Genomic DNA, 12,223 nt, shown 5'->3' with positions numbered 1-12,223 from the left:
CACACCTCCTAGCTTGTGTAGACAGTCATAAAAAAAAAAAAAAGCAATGGCCAGGCTCGAACTCAGGATACCATGCACCATAGGCAAAATACTGAACCACTAAGCCATGACAGTTGCTCTGAGAAATGCAGTATTAGCATATATATAGGAATGAATGGAAAAAGAAGCATGACAAAACAGGTTTTGTGAAGCTGATACATTTCCAAAATGGCCAATCACAGATAAGTGCAGGAAAAATGGCATATATAAGCCCCATAGGCGGGAATACACAGCATAACTGATTGTGGAATCGATTTGCAGTCAGGATGGCAGGTGTAGGAGAAGGTAATTGCTTCCGAGCACAGAGGTGGGGCATTGAGGAGTCCAAATATATGGTTTGGCTCCTCGTCCATGATCATGAGGCCCAACTCATGCAGGGCCAGGTCCTGTGGGGAGCATACAAGGCTGAGGCGTGGGACCAGTTGGCACATGATCTCACCAGTCCCATAGGAATACCAATGACTTTTGAACAGGTCCGTCACCACCATGCGGACCTGAAGAGACGGAAGCAGGACCAACTGAACTGTTGGATCCAGGAGGCCCGGCAAATGCCCAATGCCCCACTACTGAGTAAGTTACATGTAATTATTTAAGTAAGAAATTAACCTAGCTGATATTATGGAGATGTGTATTCCAATATTACTTCATTCATATTACAGCTGCAGGTGTCCGTACCATGAATCGTCGAGCCTATGCCGATAGGCTTGTGCGGTTGCGCCACCAGGCAGGTTAGTAATTCTCTCCCTGTAACTGTTAAAAAATATAAGTATGACAGCTTGCAAAAGAGTGCAGTGTAGTCACTTATTAATAAAAAGTGCAAGTAACAGTGTAAGAGAGATTCTGCTAGTACTGTGTGATTACATAAGTGTGTGATGCAGCCTGTAATCCAAAAATAAAAATGAAACAAGTCTGAAATAAAGATGTTCCACCTGTAATGTAATAGTACAAGACCTGCAGCAGGCTGTAAATTACAGCTACACAAGCTAAGTACAGCACATGTGTGAAATATATCCGTTTAAAATCTGAAACATGACACAAGTGAGACTGTTGGAAAGGATTGTTGTAACCAAGTAAAACATGTCAATAAAGCCTAGGAATAAGTACCATCCTGAATTGTAAAATTAAAACAAGTGAGAGTGTGAGAAAGAGGTATGAATCCACCAATAAAGTTGTAATAATTCCTGAATAAAGTATACTGCAGTCAGTACAGAATGAAATGAATGTGACAGGCACAAACAAAGAGTGAAATGTGTGCAATAAAGTACTGAAGCTGGAATGTCTGTTCCACAATTTGGATATGTTGCTGTACCTTTGCAATATGCAGATAGTATGGTTGTATGAAATACCAAACATCTACAGTTGTCTATAGCCATATAAAGCAAATGTAGCAGGATGCTGTAGCTGAACAGAGCCAGATATGAATGTGTATGAATAAAAATGCAATGTATATTAATGTAGCAGTAACATTCCCATCACCAACATGCCTACATTTACACATAGAAAACTGTAGTCAGTCCTGTAGGGTGTATATATCTGCAGCTAGTAGAAATGTACAGAATATGTATAGGTATTTGAAGTTGTTAATGAAATATTTCTCCACCCTACCCTATAACCACAAATAATCCATTCCACATGAAATGGGTATGTGTATTCACAATTAATTCCCCTGGACATTTGTCCTGTTGGTTCATATATATTTGCAAGTACGTTGATGCATGTGCCCTGTTCAAACATCCAAACCTGATGGCCTGTTGACATCAATCAATGCATGCTGTTGGATTATGTACTGTTGTTCAAATTATGCATGTGTTATGCTTGCTGTTCAATGTCCTGAATTTATGGGTGTTTGGTTAATGGGAATACTAATGCATGCTGTTACAACTAATTGTGAATGGTATTATTTGTTACTAACCCAAACTGTCATAAAATAATGCAAAACATAGGACGACAGGGAAGGCGGGTTCCAGCGGACCCACCTCTCCCACCTCAGCTGGTGAGTGCACCTGGCACTAGTGCCCAGGCCGGACCCTCCTCCGGTGGCCCTGTGCCACCTGTGGGTGGAAGCTCTGCAGGGGATGGGGCTCATCTCCCCTCTGCAAGCGTGGCCGGAGGAGACCGTCCACTCACCCTCCGTACTGTCCGGACTGTGGTGCATAGGGATATCAGGCATTCTGTGCTTGAGCCCCTACGCCAGCTTGAGGCATGGGTGGCACAATTCATGGGTGTGCTTGCTGCCCGTCCTACACAGCCCCCAGCACAGCCCCGTCCTGGGCAGTGAAGGCACAGTGGCAACTGCCCATGGGTGGGGATCTCAGTTCCACTGTTGCCATCTGTGGGCTCATGGGCTCGAGATATCCAAACATCCATCCCCGTCAATTGTGTCTCCCCCCCCACATGTGTCATACACCACCCCTGTATGCATCTTGTTTGTCTTGTCTGTTAACCTCCCCTACCTACCTCCCCAACTATACCTACTTCCTGTAGCTGACATCCCACTCTCACCTGAAAAAAAAAAAAGGGCACTCTGTTCCCGCAAAAAAATTACGCCCCATACATAGCTGCCCATTTTGCAGACATGTCTGCTGGACATGTAAACTGGCAATTACAATTGGCTGTACAACAAATATTGTTGTCCTCACCCCTCTGTCATAGTTAGTTCTGTGTTTTGGGGCTGTCATGCATGGTATGAGGTGTGACCTTGTAGTGCTACGGTGCTCTTGTGAGTCTTGAACCTGTTGTGTCTTACTGCACAGATATCAACATCCTTAAACATCCTCATTGCAGAGTCGAGTGTGGACAGCATGCAACTTGCAGCTGACATGTCCATCATTGAGTATCAATACTTACATTTTCTTATCCCCTGTGCTACCTATGTAGGTGGCCTTCTGTTGACAGCCTCACCACCAGTATGCAAAGATGTGCAGACATAACACTATGGTAAGTACTATGGGTGTACAAAATAATACAATGACAATCATACTGTTACTGCATCAGGCATGCTGGGATATACCCACAATGATATCATTACACTGTACTGTTGACAACATGATACTATTACTACATTTCTATGTAGTCACCCTGTGCATCAGCACCATGTTAACCTGTTCCTGCACTGATGTTACAGATTGCAGGAGGTGGCACAGTTTCATCATATGCACAGGGTGTGTACTTGGTATGCCTGAGTCTGCCACTGATACAACCAATTGACATGTCTGTGTGTGTGTGTTGGTGAGGGACAGCAGTACAAGATGGGGCAATGTTGATGCAGTGTGTGCATGTATGCGGTAGCCCTAAGTGTTATCAATTCGCATGTGTGTATGCATGCACACAGTTCCACCTCATGGCTGCCATATACAGGTGTTTGTGGACAGCCCAGACTGTACCTGCCAGGTCATACAGATCACTGTCTCTGGCCACGGACACGGTACCTGTGCCTGGCAGGGGTGCTACGGACCGTATCAGGTACTAAGCCAGACTGGGTACTGTCATCAGAAGCAGGTGGTTGGTGACTGGAGATAGGTCCCTGTTGGAACTGTCCAGAGCCACGTGCACATGGTCTCCTGGGGTGGTCTGATGACAGCACACACCCAGCATTGCTGGGGCTGCTGCTGGCACTATGGGAGCAGCCGCAGGGCTGTTGTCGTCCGCAATGACTGCCAGCTGCTGCTGTTGCTGGCATACGCCCACGTCGACGCCTCAACCGTCCACCATTGCCCTGGCTCATGGACATGTAGTTGTGGAACAGATCAAATGTGTCCCCCCAACGTCTGTCAATGACCTCAGTGAAATTATGGATGGCAGCCACAACATCATACATACTGTCATTCATAGCTGTGCGACATGCTCTCAGCTCCCTCAGACCCTGTCTGGTGTACCGTTCCATACGTGACTGTGCCTGCATTACAGCCCGAAACATAGCTGAGGTTGTAAGACCTCTGTGGGCATGTCTGACAGGGGCAGTACGCCCATGGATGCTCCCACGAGAACCCCTGGACATCTGCCTGTGTGGTACCATGTCAGGACCGTGGCCATGGCTGCTGTGTGGGGATGCATGTGCCACCGATACCACATTACCCTGGTCAATGCCCACTGTATCCTGTCCATCACCTAGGGACATTGGTGACAAAGGATGTATTGGCAGGATGACTGTGCGCATTGATGGGGTCCACAGCTGTGTACCGTCAATTGGCTGACCAACAACGGACCCTGGCACACCTCCCTGTGCCATTACACAGGTATCATCATTATCACTATCCATGGCAGCTGATTCAGGTTCCCTGCTGCACAACACCAGGGCAGCACCAGAACCTGTGGGAGTAAGACAGGAAACACAGTTTACAATGTGCACACAATGTCACCACTGATACACACAGGCACACATGCACACATGCACACAGGTGCACATGCACACATGCACACATGCTCACATGCACATATGCACACATGCACACAGGTGCAAATGCACACATGCACACATGCACATGCACACATGCACACAGGTGCACATGCACACATGCACACATGCACACATGCACACAGGTGCACATGCACACATGCACACAGGTGCACATGCACACATGCACACAGGTGCACATGCACACATGCTCACATGCACACATGCACACAGGTGCACATGCACACATGCGCACATGCACACAGGTGCACATGCACACATGCACACTCCTCAGTATATGAGATATCAACACACAGACACATACACACGTGCAATCAAACACATAGCACTACTGCTTCAGCCTATTATTACTATTAGTATCAAGAGTATTGAAGGCATTGTTATTACACACTCACCAGCATGGATAGGCTGCCTTGCTGTTACACCAGAGGGACCTGCAGAAATGAGACATTTATTGTCAGTGGGCACAACTGTGCCATTGATACTGTGAGTATGATACAGTTCAGTAGTACAACAGTTGGCTTCCACAGGTCTACTGCTGATATTGTGAATATCACTCTTGCACAATAATTACCAAGATGACAGCTACAAACTGAGGACACACCACACACATGCATAAACTACCAGTGTACAGTACAGTCAACTATACATATGGCATGTTACCTGCACGATCTGAGTCCTGCTGCTGGGTGGCTCCAGCCTCCATCATTATGCATGTATGCTGCTGCTGTTGTTGCTGTTGGGCTGGAGCCACAACACTTAGGAGTAGTCCCTCCAGTCTGGTGAGGGGGGGATGTATAGCCGCCCCACCACCTGTGGCAAGCTGTTGCCTGTGGATATCCGACGCACGCTGACAGACATTTCTAATTAAATTACTGCAGTGATGGCGTTCCTGCTCATATGTCCGGTTATGCATGCCTATGTCATTTACCCGACGGACCAGGTCTTGCCACAGTGCAGCCCTCTCCTGCTGGTTCTGGCTGGTGCGGGAAAACAGTATTGTGAAATCCCTCACCAGGCTCTGGTGTATCTCCTCATCCTCCGCAGCGGAGTAGGTAGGGTTTCGCTGGTGAACCATAGCCCTGAAAAGGAAAAGAAAAATATGTCAGCAATATATGTCAGCATAATATGGCACACATAATACACATAATACTCGACTGTAGTGATATAACTTCACTCACATATATAGCATCTGTCTGTCTATTGGGGGATACACATGTAAATGACCAGATATCAGTGCTCAGCTGACAACTGTGCAACAGTACCTGGCACACTCCATACGACAGACTAGTATACTCCAGCAGTCAGCACACTGGTTCAGGTCCAATGCACAACCTCACACTGGGGGTTTCTATCAAGGTACTGTATGGGGAACATTATCAACCCATGCACTGCATGCAATGCACATTACATATTTCACTGGTAATGCACACTATTCTTACTTGCCATAACCCTACCTACACTGCAGTCACATACAGGGTAACACAGCACAACATATGGCAATGTAGTATGTTTTGATCGCAATACCTCACACATCTGTCTCTGGCCTCACACCAAGGACACACACTACAATGACAGACAGACAGTCATGGTGAGCAATCACACCATTACATAACATGCACCCAGTCACTGGCACACTCATTCCACCTCACATAGTTGGTTTGCAATGGGTTTGTGGGTGTGCATTGTGTCTTAGGTAGGTAGTATGCTATTGCGCCTGGGCCTACAGCAGCATACTGTTATGCTACCCTGCCCCTTGTGACACATGTGATGTGATCGTACCTGCACCTGTCAAACAGTTACACAGGGTGACTCATATGGCATATTACCTATCTGCATAACATTCAGCAGGGGTATGGCTGACATCTACTCATGGGGAGCCTTGCATCTTAATGCTGTGTGGTTTACTCCAGGGTATGTCTTATCTGTGGGTAGGAACCTGTACCTCCACCATGTGCTCTTTACTGCAGTGACAAGGACGACAGACATAGGTCATTTGGGTTGTGGATGTTGTGAGGTGTTACCATGGTTGTTGGACAACTGGCATGGGTGTGACTTAACTATGTATATCCAGCAGTGGTAACCTCTATGTAGGTAGTATGGGTGTGCTCTGTGGTCTTGTCAGTCACTCTGCATAGGTAATGTGTTTGATTGCATTGTCACAGTTTCTTACATATGACTATGTCCTTCTCCATATCTGTAGCTGTCATGGGAGGTACATACCGTGTAGGACATTGTGGGGTGTGGAGGGGTACAGTGACCTACATGTCCATAGCTGACACACCATGTCTGCTGACACATACCATGTACAGGTATTACAGGACTAGTGTGACACTGTGTATATCAATGGGGAGCCTATTGTACACTTGTTGCCCCTGTTCCCCCCCTGACACATGCAGTGGTGGGCAGGCAAGCACATATGTGGTGGTTACTGGTGTAAGTGTTTTGGAATGGGGTATGGTACACCAGTATCCACACTGGTGTTCACTCCATGCCTTTGTCACCAGGCACCTGTTGCAATACATCTGCACACATGTGCCTCACTCAGTATATATATATATATATATATATATATATATATATATATATATGTATGTATATATATATATATATATATATATATATATATATAGATAGATATGGAGAGAGAGAGAGAGAGAGGGAGACAGAGGGAGAGAGAGAGAGGGGGGGTGGGACAGAGAGACAGAGATAGTCATATACAAACATATCTATAGACAGTCAGATCTGTCTGTATATGTATATGTATCTACATATATCTATATATATGTATGTGTGTATTACATATATCTGTATGTACATATTCTATCTATCTATATATGTCTATGTATTTCTACATCCCTCTCTATCTATGTATACATATATGCATATTATATATCTATATACATACATATCTCGATATACAGACGTATACATATGATAGATATATATATATAAACCTTTTTATTTACACATATGTATACACACACTAACGTACTGATGAACATCCATTACTGTACAACCTACATTGTACATTGCACTACAACCTACATTGATATGTTCTCGTAGTTATCTTCACATACATATGTATGTACAGCCTTCAGTGACAGTTGCAGTATGTCCCCTGCCCTATGCACATCTTCATATACATAGATACAGACCAATAACACATATGGAGGGTTCACAGTATGTAGACTATTAAATTATTACTTTACATTACCTGTGTTTGTTCCAGCTGTTTGCATTGGCTTTCTGATAGTTGGCCTGCTGCTGCTAAAATTGCCAGCTTCAGTTTGCCTTGGCAGTGTCAGGTTGTGATGACAACTTGTTTGTTTTGTTGTTATATTTTTTCTTTCTTTTTTTCTTTCCTTTCTCTCTCTCTCTCTCTCTCTCTCTCTGTCTCTACCTCCAGAGGGTGCAATGAAAGTATTGCATGTGTGGACTGGGAGTACAGGATGCTTTTGTATGTATCTGCACATGTCCATGTGATGGTCTCTGCACCAATTGTTAGCCAGCATTTACTAATTGCATGCAGCCTGTTGTGTAGTGATTGCAGTTCTCACTGTGATTTCAGGACAGTGCTATAAAAAGGTTTGTTAGGTAGGCATAGCCTTTTCAGATTATCAGGGTGGGGACCATGCTGGTATGCTGTGGACACTGTTCTGTGAGTGTAAGGGTTGGTATGTCTCTCATATTTCAGGCTGTGTTGTAGACACTGCAATGCATGTTGTACTGTAACCTGAGTATTCCTTCCTCCAGTTTCCTCTTCTCAGTGTGTATGTAAACTGACACCTAAGACTAGTAATAGTGTGTATATGGGTGTGTGCTTTCCTGTGGGACTTGTGGTGTAACTGGTATATAGCAGTGGCTCTTGCAATTTGTTGCTATGGCTTCAGTATTTGCCCTTTACATTCACTCCTTGTATGCCTGCTAGGTGTCTTTACTGTAATGTGTTGCTATGGCTTTCCTATTTTCCATTTACATCCACAGCTTGTAATGCTTGCTATATCTGTTTGAGCAGCAATTCCCTATGTGTTTGTTGTGGTAGGGTGGTACTGCATGCAGTGTGGTCTGGCCATGGTGTGGGCCTTGACACTTAGAAGGGTATTTGATTATGCTGCTGAGCAGGCCTCAGATACTCTCAGGTGCATCTTTTATCAGCCTCATGGAATGGTACATATCAGTGGGATACACCCATGAAATTTTCTGATATTCTGCAGTTGTGACTGTGGGTTATTTTGAGCATATGTATTACTGCACCATTTGTGACGTGCAAGTGGTGCATTCTTTCAGTAATCCATAGTTACCATTGCATGTGTTGTAACACCTTTGTGCCTACTGTTAGTACATTTCACAGGGAGTCAGTGGGGCAGAGTTGACATTTGCTTTCAAATCAGGGACATCCCTGTAACTCAGTCACAGTTGCTATGCCTGGGCTCTTAACTATTAAACTATGGCAGTGTTTATCCTGCTCTGAGTATGCATGTGGCTTGCAAGGTGCTACTGTGACATTATTACCTACTAGCTACCAACTAGAATGGCTGTTTCTCTTCACACAGTAATATTTTACAAGTCCACTAGATTTGACAGTAAATACACATGACATGTTTTGTGTACTAGACTTCCTATATTCCCTTTACATTCATTCCTACTATTTCATGATATATTTCTTTCAGCACAATGTCCTTGAATAGCAGTCATGGCTTAGTGGTAAGTCATGCAGACTACTGTTTCCAAGGTCCTGGGTTCGGGACTGACAGTGGGATTTTATTTTGCTTCTGAGCAGACTACAGGCCTTGTCATTCAGAGTGACTAAGGCACTTTTAAGCAGTTGTAAGCGGGTTAGCTCTGGTTTGCGCGGAGCTCACGCATGCGCACTGTCGCTTAGCTTCGCGCACACACGCTTAGCTAAGCGCACACAAGCACACTCCTGCTTACAGCTGCTTAAAAGTGCTTACTCTCACGCACACCCGCGCTAATTTCTTTGAAAGAAAAGAAAATGGGGAGATAGGAAAGTGGTGAAAAAGGGGGCACAAAGAGGGTAAGACAGTAGGAAAACAAGCTTGTGATTTGCAGGAGGGATGTAGGATAGGCCCATAGCTGCCCATTTCTTTATCAGCAACAGCTGTGCATATGTGTGTAATTTGGTGTGATATTTGAAACCTCCATACATGTCAGGGATACTGTGGTGCCAGGACAGGTAGCATACATCCTACTAAGTGCGAAACTGCTGAGTGAGGGCTCAGTGTCTGTTATTTGAAATGTGTATTAGTTCAGGTATGAGCACTTGGGTTTCAGGCCAGTTATTCTACTTTACGAAGGTACATGGTCTGTACACTTGTGGGAGGTGAGGCTGGACCCTGCCTGTCTGACCTGTGCAATTCTGGGTACAGGCTTACAGTGCCTGCATATTTGCACTGTTACCTACTGGACGTCATACACCTAGTTTGTTGTAGCATAGTCCAGATCCAGGCCTGCTGACTGTAGCTTTGTTTGTATGCAAGTTTGCTTGTTATTTCCCTGAAACACTGATTCCATCTGCAAAGCAGATTTACAGCACATCTGTGGATCCCTAGTGACATCTGTAGGGCTTACTGTACTCATGTCCATGTCTCACTTGACAGAACGTCACTGTTTCTCCTGTTTGCATGTAAGTTGCCTGTAACACATTGCATATGACTTACCCGGCATTTGCTCACGAAAGCATTTATATATGCCAGCACTGACAAATCAGAAGCACTACACCCTCACATACTCACCTTGAGTACCTTGCTCCCCATTGGCCCTATGTGTTGTTAAGTATTATAGGATTCACAATACTATGGTAGCATGTGCATAGGTCACTTGTCATTCTCCTCTCTGGTCCAGTTGGTGAATCTGTGAGTCATGTGGCAATGTTACAGCTGCCTCATGTACAAAGACAACCCTCTCCCCTTCCCATACACTTACAACACGTGAGAGATGCAACCACATAGCCAAACTGGGGGCTAAGCTCTCTTAACTCAGTAATGGCATAACCTGTCAGGTGGAGTGGGATACTACAGTGAATACAATACCAGTCTCACATAGACCTACCACGACAGCAATCCAAACACATAAACAAACAGGAACAGTCTTGGAGTCTCAGAATAGCATCCTGCCTGAGCAGCAGACACCTGCGAAGCAGACACACAAGCAAACATTACGCCAGGACAGAGCATGTGCAACACATAGCTCACAAAGCCTGTGTGCTGAGCAGTCACAGCCTGTACGGCTAAACAACACACCTGCTACAGTTGTAATAGATACCTCTATCGTCAGGTACACTGAGGTCCCGCTCACCAGGCTGAACAAGGAGGTCATGGTGAGATGCCCGTCAGGCACTATGATCCACCACATAACACAAGCATACAGGTCACTCCAAGGCATGTACAAATATGACACAGTCATTGTCCATGCCAGTGTGAATGATCTGTGACGTACCTCCCTGGACTACATGATAGGGGACATAGAGGGGCTCTCTGAGCATGTGGCACAGGCTGATATGACCCTGACCTTGAGTAGCATTTTACCCTCACCAAGAATGCTACCACAATATGTAGACAGGATGATCAATTTCTACACTTGGCTTATGTTCCGGTGACATTCAAAGGGGATCCAATGCCTGTCATCGTGGGATTACATGCTAGACAAGCCACGATGCTTTGCTAGTGACAGCTTGCACCTGTCACCCATGGACCATTGTATATTGGCAAAGGCTCTTGCTACACACATAGTGCCTTTTTATGCAAGGCTCAAATTGCATAGCCACCTACACAGGTATCACATGGGATAGGACACTAATAGTAATGCTACTCACCGCCAGCAGTGTAAACCTCAAGATGCATGCACTGGAAACTGTCCTTAGCATGAAGAACAGCAATATCTGTGCAGTAACAGAATCCTGGTACAAGGCTCCCAGGTGCACCCCCTCACTGCCAGGTCATACCTCATACCATGCTTGTCATCCCCTAAACATGCACCAAACCAGAACAGGGGAGAAGTATCCAAAGGCACCACAGCTACACATACCTCCAAGTTGGTGGCACAGCACAAAGCATCAGAGCCTATTCATGTGCAACTAACAATGGGTTAGACTGCCTTCAGGTTCATAGCCTGGCACACACCACCCTCCCATACCCAGGAAACCCACTTGGCCTTCCTGACAACACTGGGAATATGACGGTCTCTACAAACACCATTATATGGGTGGACTGCAACTACCCAAACATAGAGTGTGAGCCTTACTCTAGCTCCAAAACCCTAGCTGAAAGGTTCCTAGCATTTATTCACTGAATTGCTATGGAACAACTTGTTACCACTCCCACAAGAGGTGAAAACATGCTGCACCTGTTCATCAACATCATGTGGACTATATGCTCCAGACCAGATGTGTATCCCTCGCTGGTAGGATGACACCATATACAACTCACACTGTATATTCACATACCACATGCAGCCCCTGCACAGAACACCACAGTCATAAAGTACTCTAATGCAAATTCCATGTATTCACATGAGGCAGGCTTCAGACATAGGAACTATTGAAGGTCACAGGTACATATGTGTATGTGGCACACACATACATCATGTGTGCATTGACATTACTGAAATAATCTATGTCATGCAATATTGGGAACAACACCCCACACACATGGACAATCTGTGTGACAAAAACACACATGGCATTTGTAGGATACAAACCCCTATCTACCTGGTGTTATGACACTTGTGAGAGACGCAGTAGCAGAGCGC

Source organism: Protopterus annectens, chromosome 11.part0 (genome assembly GCF_019279795.1).
Source record: "Protopterus annectens isolate FY-2018-M chromosome 11.part0, PAN1.0, whole genome shotgun sequence".
In the NCBI taxonomy this organism is placed as follows: Eukaryota; Metazoa; Chordata; order Ceratodontiformes; family Protopteridae; genus Protopterus; species Protopterus annectens.
This window is presented reverse-complemented; position numbering follows the sequence as displayed.